This window comes from Ambystoma mexicanum, chromosome 3q (genome assembly GCF_040938575.1).
Source record: "Ambystoma mexicanum isolate Mex_15411 chromosome 3q, UKY_AmexF1_1, whole genome shotgun sequence".
NCBI lineage: Eukaryota > Metazoa > Chordata > Amphibia > Caudata > Ambystomatidae > Ambystoma > Ambystoma mexicanum.
The window spans coordinates 1,056,876,210-1,056,889,656 of NC_090926.1; the positions used below are offsets into that span (position 1 = coordinate 1,056,876,210).

The window sequence follows — 13,447 nt, forward strand, 5'->3', positions numbered from 1 at the left end:
CAGCTTGCTCCAGTACGAGAGGAAAACATTATTGAAGAATTTGACACGTATTTCTGAAAAAACAGTCAGTCTATGTGAACCTTTTTAGACCGTGTGAGTGAAGGGTGGCAGGCGGATTTGTGCATAGCGCTTCACATGTTCCCAAAGCCTCGGCAATAAAGTCTGGACGAGATTTAGACAGGAGAGATGCTGCCGCAAGCAGCTGCGTCACGGCGCAGGCTCAGAAACAAGGCCAGGAAGTGTGCGCTCACCCCACCCACAGTGGCCACCCTCACCCACACCAGATACACTCCTCTCCCACGAACCTGAATGACTTTGAACGGCTCAGACCCACAGCAGGCACTCCGGGGGACACACAGAACACATCCGTGGACAGAGCTGTTATGGGGCCGTAGACTAGTTTCTGTTCCGGGGCGATGTGTGGTCACCGTCCCATCCCCCTTCTCAGTGTGTCTTCGGAGATAAGGTGTTTCACTGGTCGGCGTGGGAGCCTTAGCGGGCCATGTGACAGGATGCACCTAGGCCAGCCTGCTTCCTCGGAGAGGGGGAAGTGATGAGAGGGTGAAACCACACACGGAGCGAGTGCACGGTGAGTGGCAGTCACATTGATGCAGTGGGTGGGGGTCAAAATGAGGCAGGGAGTGGGGTGGGAGGTTGATCACAGTGGCGTGGCTATGAATGTGGGTCACAAGGACAAGCCCTGGGATTTATGGGGGTCTGGGAGGCAAAAGATGTTTGAAGCCCCCTTATTTGCATATGTAGTAGCATCGCCAAAAATTATGTTACAAAAACAGTCTTTAATATACGAGGGATCATAGGAAGTTAGTTACCCTAAAACATGTTGCCAACAGCAAGCCAATAGACAAATAAACTGATGTTCAGTGTATGAATTGCCACTGTTAATATTACATACTCAGCAATATCGTGAGTGAGGCTTTTTTGGAGTAGCAGATAAGGCATAGTGAGATTAAAATGATTTGCTGAGGAGCACACATGTTGGTCAAGTGGCCAAATCATGATTTAAGACCAGTCTACACAACTCAGGCACTTGAGCACATATATTCCCACCTGTTGCTGGTGGAAAAATTAATACATAAATACAAAAGGTTTTGCCAGGTCTTTTTGCAAGTTTGGTTTGAAAACACTATCTGACCGTAACACAGATAAACTGAAGCAAACTGTATTTTTACAGCAGTTCCACAATTACTTATATTTCTATTGTGTATATATTTAGCTGTACTGACCAAACTAGCCATATGCCGTTTTAGAACCTGGAAAAAGTGCTGACAAACCTGAAATTATCAGAACCTGAGAAGGACTGAGAATTGTGAAAGACTTTAAAATTGAATTGAGAAACCAACTTGAGAATGACAACCTCAAAACAAGAAGTGGAGAGGTGGAAAATCACAACTTGAGAGCCAAACCTCAAAACATGGAGTAGACAGTTGGAAGATCACAACCTTAGAGACAAACCTCAAAACAAGGAGTAGAGAGGTGGAAGATCACAACCTGAGCGACAAACCTCAAAACAAGGAGTAGAGAGGTGGAAGATCACAACCTGAGAAACACATCTCAAAACCAGGAGTAGAGAGGTGGAAGATCACAACCTGAGAGACAAACCTCAAAACAAGGAGTAGAGAGGTGGAAGAACACAACCTGACGGTCACATCTCAAAACAAGAAGTAGAGCGATGGGAGATCACAACCTGAGAGACAAATCTCAAATCAAGGAGTAGAGAGGTGGAAGATCACAACCTGAGGGACAAACCTCAAAACAAGGAGTAGAGAAGTGGAAGATCACAACCTGAGAGACAACCCTCAAAAAAGGAGTAGAGAGGTGGAGGATCACAACCTGAGAGACAAATCTCAAAACAAGGAGTAGAGAGGTGGAAGATCACAACCTGAGGGACAAACCTCAAAACAAGGAGTAGAGAGGTGGAAGATCACAACCTGAGAGACAACCCTCAAAAAAGGAGTAGAGAGGTGGAAGATCACAACATGAGTGACAAACCTCAATACATTGAGTAGAGAGGTGGAAGATAACCTGAGAGACAAACTTCAAAACAAGGTGTAGAGACGTTGAAGATCACAACATGAGAGCCAAACCTCAAAACAAGGAGTAGAGAGGTGAAAGTGTGAACGAGGGCAAAGAGGTATTTTTTTATCGAATTGGTTTGGTTGAAAAATCTAAATATAATCGCAGAATGTTGTATTGTTGATGTGTGTTGCCTTGTGTATGAAAGGATATATATATCATGGACACATTTATACAATTGGTAATTAGAATTCCTTTTTGATAAGAGGTCACTTTTTGGAGGTGAGTATGATGTTACATTTATGATAGTTTAAAAGTAGTATAGTAATTTCAAAATGTGTCATGCACAGTTTTCCAAGTCAAACACAAAAGTCACCACCCCCTCCTTGTTCCTTCACCCTGCAAAATAATGTGTTTATGTGTTTTTGTACAATACATGTTTTTCATCTGAGTTAAGTCAGGACATCTTATGATAAAGGAATTAGTACTGCATTTTGTTGAGGTCCAGCTTCTATACACTCATGAACTAACATGAGTGATGACTGCTGATGAATGTAAGTGAGCGACAATATAGAAGTCTTGGTAATATGATAGCTCTAACCAACGTTTCCCAGTTTCTTTGAGAAACAAATGGGCTAATCTTCCGCAGGACTTTCAGGTAATAATGAGAATTTTTAACCGAAGGATTCACGTGCACATCCGCATTCAGGGAAGCTTCTATATAGACCACCAGAGTTTTTACCTTGCCAACTACTGAGAATCGAGCACCTTTAATTTCCAAGCCATTACACGCCTGGCTCAAATTTGACCTGGATTGTTTAGACTCGTACACCATCAGCTCGGATTTAGAGCTGTTTTTTTTTTATTTCAATTTTATTGGTTTTACAGGTAAAACAATGACACTGCTTTTATGCAAGCATGAACGCAAAAGAAGAACATGTAACAAGAAAGAAACAACATAGGAGTATGACAAGGAATATACTGATGACAAAAAAAACATCACAAAAACCAACCCCCCGCCCTCCCCTTTGATTGTGTCCAGGATGAGAACAGGAACAGTTCTCCTGACTCATGTTATAGTTCTTTACAGCGTTCGAATGGCAACAATAGGCACAAGTGTTCGAGAAAGATGAAAACAACATGTCATTTGTACAGGCATCAGGTAAGTTGTTGGGATCAAACTAAGGCATTACGCACACAAGCTCTCATGTGATGTACTATGCACGGAAGTAAGCCCATTTGATTTCCACAGAGGCACCATGCCCGTGTAGAGCAGCAGTCAAGCTCTCCATTCTGAAGATGTTTCGTGCGACATTCACCCACTCCATCTTAGTGGGGAGGGATGGTCTCTTCCAGGCCATTGTCAGGCAGGCACTTGCGGCCAGCAGTAGACCCAGGATCATCTTGGGGGCTTTTAGAATCATTTTGTCTTCCTCAATTAAACCGAAGAGGACCAGTAGGGGATGTTTCTTCCTTTCCTCATCATCTAGATCCTTCATCCAACTGAGGACTTCATCCCAATAAGCCTGGACCTTATTACAGCCCCATCACATGTGCCAATAATTTGCGTCTTGGCAACAGCCCCTCCAGCTTTGCGGGTTGACCCCTTGGTACATTCTAGCAAGTCTGAGTGGGTCGTACTGCCACCTGTAGAGGAGTTTGAGCGCGTGGAGCGTATACTGACATGATATCAATGATTTGGCCGTCTGTCTACACATGCGCAGCCACAACTCGTCATGCATGGGTCTACACAGATCCGCTTCCCATTTGTTCCTCAGTTTGGTTGAGGGGGCTATGTTGGTTGTTATCAGGGCGTTATACATGGAGCTTATCAGACCTCTGGAGCCCGCACAGGTGTCCAAAATGTTTTCAAAGGGCGTGAGGTCCCTCTTTAGCTGGTCCTTCCATTTCTCTTGGGACATTACCCCTTTTAGTTTAAGATATTGGAAGACTGATAGTGGACCTATATTGAGTGCGTCCTCGAGTTCCTGTATGGTTATGAAGGCCCTATTTCTCCACAATTGGCCAGCTCGCTCTAGGCCGGCCTCATACCAAGACTGGTAGCGTAATGGTTCGGATATGTCGTCACGTATTCCCGGGACCCAAAGATGCCCTAGTGGAGAGGGCCAGGTCGTGATCCCTTTCATATCCTTGTTCGGTTTCCAAATTGTCCAAATGGTTCCGAGTATCGGGTGATTCTTGATGCTGGTTCGCAGTTGGGGTCCAGGGACCCATAGCCATTCACCAACAGTATACGGACGAAGATGGAAATTGTCCAGGGCTATCCATTGTAAGTCTGTCTGCTGTCTCAGGTGAGGGATTAGTATTCGCAACTGAGCTGCTTTGTAGTATGATTCCAAATTCGGGAGGCCCACTCCCGCGTCATCTTTCCGTTTTAGAGCTGTTTAAGCAGAGCCAGTTTGTTGTCATCCAGTCTTTGATGGCCTCATATACTTGATTCAATTTTTTCTGGTCCAAACCAAGATCTCCACTAAGTTCCATAATCAATTGTATGCCATCAGCATAATTGGTGAACTATAAACCAAGTTTTTGTCATTTTGACACACAGTGGTTTCATAAATAGAGATTAAACAGCGACGGAGACAAGCAGGCACCTTGTGGTACCCAATGGAGGATCCCAGATGATTCTGATGAGGCATCCCCCCAACAGACCCGAGATTCATGTCCCTGAGAAACAAATCCATCCACTTGATCACCTTATGTGAACAATTGCCAGTATCTGCTAAAGTATCAAGCAGTCTCTTGTGATCAAGCAAGTCAATGGCCGCTGCTTGATCAAGGAGTGTCAGCAACCCAGTACTGCTCCTTTCAAGGGTGGTCAAGAAGAGCACTCTCCATTCCATAGTTCTGTCGGAACCTTGATTGCTTCATATGTAGAAAGTCATAGACTTCCATATGCTGTTGTAATTGTGCTGTGGCTACTGTGTCCATTATCATAAGGAGAAATTGGGTATTTGTAATTGGCTTGAGGTTGTTTATTTTTACAAGGGGTGTTATCACGACTTCCTTTATCAAGGAAGAATTGATTCATGCAAACATGAAGCATTTACAAATCTCCTCAAGAAAGGAGCAAACATTTTCCCATTTGCCAGGACGATTTTAGAGTGCAAAATGTCTCCAGGGAAAGTAGTAGGTTGCACGTCTTTCAGGAACATTTCCATTTCCATAATCGAGAACCCAAGCAACACACGATGGACTGTAGGGTCCCCTGTCTTTTCCACATCCATCTGTGCTAAGTAATTCTTTTTATTGAAACACTTGTGTATAGGCGCGTTATAAATACCATATCATATCATTTAAGTCCTGAGTAATTTAATTACGCGCAATTGTAATTTTATCCTCAAAGGCGTACTGAATTCTTGCACAATCAGCCTTATCTGGCACAAAGCGTCTCTTCAGAACGCTGGGCTTTTCCCATTGCTTGAAAATTTCAAAGAGTGTCCTTGTTCCATTATCTGCCCTATTTATTTGCTCATTATAATAAATGTGATTCTCTTTTTATATTCTTTCTCTATCAATTTCCAGGCCTCTTTGTTTCGGACCAAAATACTTACATCGAAATTGTTTCAAGGACTGATTTTATTGCTAGCTGTAATGGTGCAGAAGTCACAGAGGTGGTATATTTGTTGGCAAATACTTTTATTAAAGATAAAGAAAAGGAAACCCTATCTAGCCCTATTTTTATGCAGGGTTTCCCTACCTCACCCAAAAGACTAAGGATTCTGTCAGGAAGTCTGAAAACATAAAATGTCCACCGTCCTGTGTACAAACCTATTTCCGTACCTTACACACAAAATTAACTAAGGAAAACAGTGACCTTCTGGATCCAGAAGAAATATTCTCCTATTCTGGATTCCTACTAAAATGTTCATTTCTTAATGTTCAAATCTTGGCAAGAAAACACAATTCCCAAGTATCAGTGGGGGCGAGGGATGTCCCTTCCCCTCTTCTTCTTTCACCTCACAAATGTCTTGTCAAGTCTGGTTCCTGATCATACCAGACTTGATCTGCAAGTCCTCTTGTTTAAATGGTTGTACTTTCACAAAACAGATATGACACAGCAAATCTGGTTCACTCTCCTGCCAGATATGACTGTAGTTCTTTCTTTCTGCAGCTGTGCCTCACAAGAAAAAAATCAACAAAAGCAAAGTCCGCAAAATGTATCATTAAGTCTAGTTTACTCCCCTGCCAGACTTAATTGTTGTCCCAGAGAGTGTGTTTAATAATGGGCACTTGCCCCTTTGTAATTACTTCATCCTGCTCACTTTTCATTGGGTCCCAGATACTTCTAGGATGTTTCGGGGCCTCCCCCATTTGCTATGCGTCTTTCCTCTCATTTCTGTGGTTGCCCAACCTCTTTATGAGGTTCCCCGATTTGTTTTGAGTCTCAGCATCTTGTTTATGTGCTCCCTTAGACTGCAATGGGTCCTTGACCTTCCTGTACTCTTCTTGTGTGGCTTCCCTAGTTTGATATGGGTCCCAGAACCCTTTCTCAGGCTTGCTGTCCCTTTTTGACAGGCCTGGTTTACTAATGTGCAGTAGCACCTGGAGCATTCCAAGTGCTAGATGGGATTACCACAATAACTGATCTCAGCCCAAATAACTGGACACACTTAAAGAATATAGCAAAATACTACTTTATTACCAGTTCAATAAAGTAGGTTAACCTGGCTAACAAACAGATTGTCGCTCACACACTCTTCAATACATTTCACTCACACACAGGCGTTATAACTCAATGTACATCAGCTTTGACGTCATCCTACGTGACAAATAAAATAACCTATCGGGCAGATGAATAGGTTAAAGGAACATATGTACCTATAGCTCATTTAGCTCATTTAGGTGTTAGTAACATCAGTTGCGCCCGTAACAACCTGTAACTATGTATAATACAGATAGTAGCAGAATAACAGCAGCAGATTGGCTTCTGCAACAATGTATAGTTCACCATTCCATAGGCCCTCATGATTGGTTGGCACTCTCTTCCAAACTTGGACATTCGCCTCGTTAGCGGCACGTAAGCAAAACGAAACCCAGACAACTGCCCACTTGGTCGATTAGCCTACCATCTGTCACCACTTAGGCCCTAAGCCAAGGCTACTTTGTAGTTGACCTTGCTGGCTGTTCTCTTCTCCGGAACTTTAAAGGGAGTTAAGGTACATTACTATCTTCATCTGGAGCTTTATGAATAGGCCTTGTTTTCTGGTCTTGCACCACGTGTGAGGTGAACATGATTTCATCCATTCTGCCTTCTATTTACTGCTATTTGATTCAATTAAACTAGGTGCTATTACTCTCTTCGGCCTCTGGATACTTGGTTTCTCTGTCTTGCATATGCTTTCCATGTCTTTAATTGTACAATACTTGGCACCTTCAAATGTTCACCCCTTTGCTTAATCTAAGAGAAATATGTCTTACGCCCATGGCTTATCCTCTCTGACTCCTTTCGTACCTTGCAGGTGCCTCTTGCTATGGTATCCTTGATCCTTAGCCAAACAAATATTCTTTGTTCTTGCACAAATTTGTATTCCACTGCATGTAAGCTCTGCAGCCTTGGTCTCTCTCCTCCAGGCTTTTCACTTTCTATTATAAAGAATCGATGTCCATTTTCTTATCATGGCTGCCTTACCCGTGTTCTATTTGGTACTGCAGCAAGCTTCTATATGTCTCATCTACCTTCAGTTTCTGCTTATATACATCTACTGCATCTCTTCTTATTTGTCTTCTCAATGTGTATGATTTGTTTGTATTTGCTTATATGTTCATTTTGTCACTTCAGTCACATCTTCCTTCTTTAAGTATTCGTACATCGTTTCAGTGCGCCATTGTGTCTTCTTTTATGACGTCACTTTATACCTGTCAGACTTCACTTACAGCTCTTCAGTGTTCAGTGGTGTATGCAGACTTCTACCACTTAATTTTGAGGGTACATTAGATACGGTTGTCTGAGTGCATAACGTCTCTCATATATTCAATGAAATATAATATTGGGATGATACCTGGTGTCATGCACTGTGTCTTCTTGTTATTCGTCCAGTATGGCAGAGGTGAGGGGGCAGACTATATAGACAACTTGTTCATCTGCCTTTCTTCATTCTCCCCTCTGGTTGAGTCCTCGACCACCTCCTCGATTATCTTCACTTTTTCTCCACAGAATGGTTTCTTTGGGATCCATACCTTTGTCACCCCCCTCAGGTCACCTGAATTGTTTATGTGTTCATCCACACTCCAGGTCATACAGCAACACTCCCCAGTGTTGGCTCACAGTCCACCCAACGTCCTACATATTTCTTATGATCTTTGGGATAATAAAACTTCATTCCTGGGGTCCCAGGGGACTTCCTTTAAGGTGCTCACGGGTGGTGTTTTCGGTCTGTGTGTGCTCATCAGTTACAGCATTTACATCGATCATTATCTTCATCCCAATAGCTTTCTTCGCTGTCTACTTGCACTGACCTATGATTATTCTTATAAAACAGAATCCTAGCAATACAGACACTAGTATTGCTCCCAGTAGCTTGAAGGCATTTGCCAGCCAAGTTGGAACCCACGAAAACAGAGATGGATGAAAACCAATCTTCATCTTTAGTCTTGTATACTTCTTCCACCATCCATCTTCATATGCAGAGTTGACAGCAGTTATTGCTTCTGTCAGGGTTCCATTTTCTCCATTGTGGGGCAGGTGTGTATGTACAGAAAAAAGGCCCGATCTTGGCGCACATGCCTCCTTCCATTGCTGTAATTAAATCCAGGACATACCTGTTCTGGTGGGTCATGAGTCTAATGGCCCTCAATTCTTCTCTTATCGCATTAAATCATTTTGTTGTCATGTTAATGGTTTGCAACAGCTCCCACCTAGTGATTTGTAACCAATTGGCGTTTACTGCAGTTTGAATTCCTGGCATGAATATGGCTGTGAATATTGCTGACGTCCTGATGAAGAATTTGTTCTCATCTGGAATGTCGTGATAAGCGTCTATTGATTTTACTGAAAAATAGTTCTCTCTCTTCTGTCAGGCGAGGTTAATAGACCTCTTCTTCCTCTGGTGTGCATTCATTTTTCGATGTCGAGATCACTTTGTTGAATCACTAATGCAAGAACATGTATGATCACTACAGAACATGACCATCTCCAATTGTTAGGTAGCTGCATATATGCTTTGCATCAACAGGCCCAATAGTGATCCATTAGCCCGGCAGTTCCTCCATTCATTCCTGGTTCATCAATGATTTGCTTACATCCTTTTTTTTCTCCAACTTGTGATCAGACCTCTGTTTCTGAAACAGAGTGTTGCGTTCTGCATTGGTAGTATGGATACTGGTCCTGCTCCATTTTCAACCCATGTTAGCAATTTCAAATACTTGGCCCATTCTTTTAGGCATTCATCATTCATACTGGTGCTGTCATCAATAAGTGTGCACTGCATGCTACTGGTGGCTACTCATCTATACACCAATAGCTGAGGTCTCTCCGAGCATCCAGGCAATCCTGGTGTTTCTAATGTGTGTGTACAACCATGTCTCTTTTGTTGAACTGTTCTTATCTGTTCTCCAGTCATACCACTGAATGAGTATAGGAGCATTCTGCTTCTCCAACCTGGGTCTTTTTCCAATTTCTGTGTTTTCATGTAAGCATCTTCATATGGGAATGTTTTCTTTGGGAATGAGAGAACACACATAGCAGCTCTCATCTGATGTCCCCCCACCCCCCACTTCCTTCATGTGCTGGCACCACATGTTAGTCTTTAAATGGGCTGAATTGTCAAGATATGCATTTATATCCACCTGATCGTACCCACCATCCCTTATAAGTCGGATAATTTGTTTGGAAATATCCGGGAAAATATCACTCGTGCTTTTGTTAGGGATAGAAATACGTTTCTTATTGCTAAACACTCCATCTGTACTATAGAATATTATTTGTCAAAATGCTATAATAATAAGGAAATAAAAACTGCACATTGTACAAAACATAGGCACAGAGAAGACTGCAAACGAGTTCATTCGACTTATTGCATTTTGTGTATCAACTTCTTGCTAGCAATATGTCTTTTATGAACTGGAAAATGCCACTTTTCTTTGATTCGATGTGTAATTTGTGTCACTTTTATAAACCACACTTTTATAACAAGAACTGTAATATTATTGAAATGATGATCCTGCAAATGATAGGACTGTTTTTAGGATTTCCTAAAAATGTGACAACATCAACGTGTCGTCTCATTAGATCTGACTAAGATAAACGTATGTATACGAAAACAGCATGCAGAAATGTGTGTAACATATCAGGCAACATAAAGTGTCATGTGCAGTCTTTGTGTTCATTGTTGATCAACACATTTTCTCTTTTAACCTAACTGAAATATGTCTGCGAACACTGCAAGGTTAGTTCTATTCCCTTTGAACTTGGGTAAATAGCAATTCTTCAAATTGTTTTTATTTCATCTGTTGTTTTTTTTGGCTCTTGGTAGCTGATCTTGTCTGAATTGGTGGAACATCTTCTCTTGCTTCACTGTCAGCGGTTGCAGGAGGGTTGAGGGTCTCTCCTTTGTAAAGCTGTACGTCATTCAAGTGCAGCCAAGCTCTTCTTCCTTTGAGGTTCACAGCAGGGGGAGTGACCCCCTCTACTAGGTACGGTCCCTCAAAGGGGGGTTTGTTCCAAGTGCGTACAAAACTCTTTACAAGCACTAAGTCCCCTGGATACAAATGAGGTTGCTTTAGCAAGTCTATAGGATCAATTGTTTGGCTGTCTTCATCAATCTTCTTTGACCGTTCCATCTGATTTTTGACCTGTTGAGAAATAAAAGAACCACTAGTGGTCATATTTGTTAAATAATCATGCATCTCATCCCCTAATCTTTTCGCTATACTGTGGGCATCAGTTCTTTATCGAGTGGGAAGAGCAAGGAGCTCTCTCATGCGTCTTCCAGTCACCAACTCATGAGGAGTCAGGTGGTGATCTGAGCCAGGCTGGTTCCTCAGTGCGAACAATTCAATGGGTAGGCAATGGTTCTTCAACATTATTTTAATCTTGGCTATTCTTTCTTTAAGGAGTCTGTTTAATCCCTCACAGATACCATTCACATGTGGGTGATTGGCAGATGAAACCTTGTGCTTCATGCCTAATAGAAGAGTGATCTGTTTGAACATCTCATTTACAAAATGGAGCCCATTACCAGACCACAGGATTCAGGACACACCCCATCTAGGAAACACCTTGCGTACGAGAAACTTGGCAGCACATGTGGCATCGGGGTGCATGCATGGACCTGCCTCAATCCATCTGTAAAGGAGACTTACTACCACTAATCTATAACCATTGCATTCTTGTAACATATCCACATATTCTATATGTAGATGTTGAAACGGCCATTGGGACTGGGGATTGGCCATATCACTGTTTGCAAGGTGTGCCCTGCTGTGAACTTTTGGCACACAATGCAGTTGACAATAAATGTGTTCTAACAAATTTGGTGAAAAACAATCTTCTGTGATCATAGCTGTAAAAAATGCATGGTATCACAAGTATGACACTGACACAATAGATACAATTTCAAAAACGTTATTAGATTTGTGAGGTTTGGACAAACTCCTACTTTGCCAGATAGCTATGATGAGAGTAGTCTCTCCCATCAAATAATAAAGAAAACCAAGTCCTAGTCCGTCTCTGTCAAATCAAAATTGCCTATACTAACAAAACCTAATGCCTGCCCTATCTCTTATACAAAAAGTGTCTAAAGGGGAATATGTATGCAAAGAAAAGTCAGTGTTGTAGCATAAAGAATCAAGATGGCTGAGTCAGCTCTCCTTCCCACGTTGGATGGCATGGGATAAGGCGACCCCCATAGACAGGATGACACACTCTGGCTCAGGATCTCAAAACAAAGGCAGTTCAACACGTGGATCGAGGCCCGTCTGGCCTTCCACATTAAAGTCACTTATTTCAGTGTTCCAAAAGTTTGTTCACAGTTCAATAAAAAGTTCACATAGGTCGCCCTCTGTCTGGTTCGGACCTCTCACAGCATAAAGTACACTTAGGTCTCCCTCTGCCGGGCACGGTCCTCTCAATAAATCATAATTCAACAAAAAGTTCACGTAGGTCTCCCTCTGTCGGTCTCGGACCCCTCAAAGCAAAAGGTACCTGATTCAACAATGAGCTCCCTCAGCCGGGCTCGGAGCACGCTATCACAGCACTTGTAGGGGTTCCCTTCCCCAAGCTTTATTCAAATTTATTAGGGGTTCCTTTCCCCTCACTTATTTCACATTCCAGGTCTCCCTCAGTTGGAATCGGACCTTTTACCAATCTCAAAGACTTTCGAATGTGCAAGGCTTTTACTATGGACCTCCGCAGAATCACTTTGACTTTCACTTCCGCTCTCCTTTTGTCTTATTTGCCCCAGTGTCTCTTGGTAATTCTGTACCATAAGCAAAAAGGTCAAAGAAATCTTTCTCTTCAAGCATTCACCTTTTCACTTCGCCTTTGCCGGGGGGGTTAATCTTGACCATTTCAGAGTACATTCAGTTTGCGGCTACAATTCAAGAGTCAAAGTTAATACCACAGGCTTGCCCTCACTCTGTTGTTAACCGAGGAGGGTTGCTGGCGTCCATGAAACACAATGCAGTCTTCTTGTCTGGGATTTGGCTAGCTAACAGTTTTTCTGAGGTTCTCCTGCAGGGAACTTCAGGGATTCCCCAACTCTTCGCACTCTGGTCCATTTATTGGTCGTTCTGCTCCAGTGGGGTTGCCTTTGACCCAGAAGGTCTGCTCCTTCTCGTGTTCCACCCTGCTCCAATTCTCATGAGGCTCCCTTAGTCGGGCTCGGACCCTTTCGCTTTGCACAAAAGTTCAATCAATAAAAATGTCTCTCGACTTCAGGACTCACAATCCAGCTTTCTTATTTTGCTCCTACCTCGCCAGCTCCCCAAAACGGCATTCTGCAGGTTCTAGGAGTTTGTGGGGTTTCCAATGGGGTTTTCCTGGGGTCAGGGTCATCTCACCTGGCCCTCATATGCCTGGCTTTTAATGTTACATAGGGGATGAGCCTTGGCTTGGGTCTTGTCAGATATCTACAGCTGGCCCTGGTCTAGCTGCATGGAAGCACAGCTCTCTTGCCACACTACAGCCTCTCCTGCACTCACAGGCCCATTGACTTCGCAGCCTGTCCTCCTTCTCGGGTTCCTTACCAGCGTCTCTGCAGCTTCTCCTTGGCTCCTCTGGACACCCTGATCTTCTCAACATCCCCAGATCGCTTAAAGTGCGCCTGTGTGCTCTGCCTTTATACTGAGTGGGAGGCTTAACAGGTTTTGGGTGGGAATGGTTGTGGAGGGAGGCCTGGCCTGGCATGGCCTCATTGTCGGGACAAAATGGTGACTGCCCATAGGAATCCCT

The 13,447-nt window shown here is 43.1% G+C and overlaps 2 protein-coding genes across 3 annotated transcripts in view; one reads left to right on the forward strand and one right to left on the reverse strand.

The window, feature by feature from the left end:
• Nucleotides 1-441, reverse strand: part of TMC8 (transmembrane channel like 8) — a 719,897-nt gene extending 719,456 nt beyond the window's left edge. The window contains exon 1 of one of the 2 annotated variants that reach the window (XM_069655257.1): nucleotides 306-441. The gene's annotated coding sequence lies outside the window, so the exon portion shown is untranslated. The remainder of the gene's footprint in view (nucleotides 1-305) is intronic. The other variant, XM_069655258.1, reaches the window with a different exon arrangement.
• A 15-nt stretch (nucleotides 442-456) lies between these two features.
• TMC6 (transmembrane channel like 6) overlaps nucleotides 457-13,447 on the forward strand; it is a 608,423-nt gene continuing 595,432 nt past the window's right edge. The window contains exon 1 of the mRNA XM_069655255.1: nucleotides 457-589. The gene's annotated coding sequence lies outside the window, so the exon portion shown is untranslated. The remainder of the gene's footprint in view (nucleotides 590-13,447) is intronic.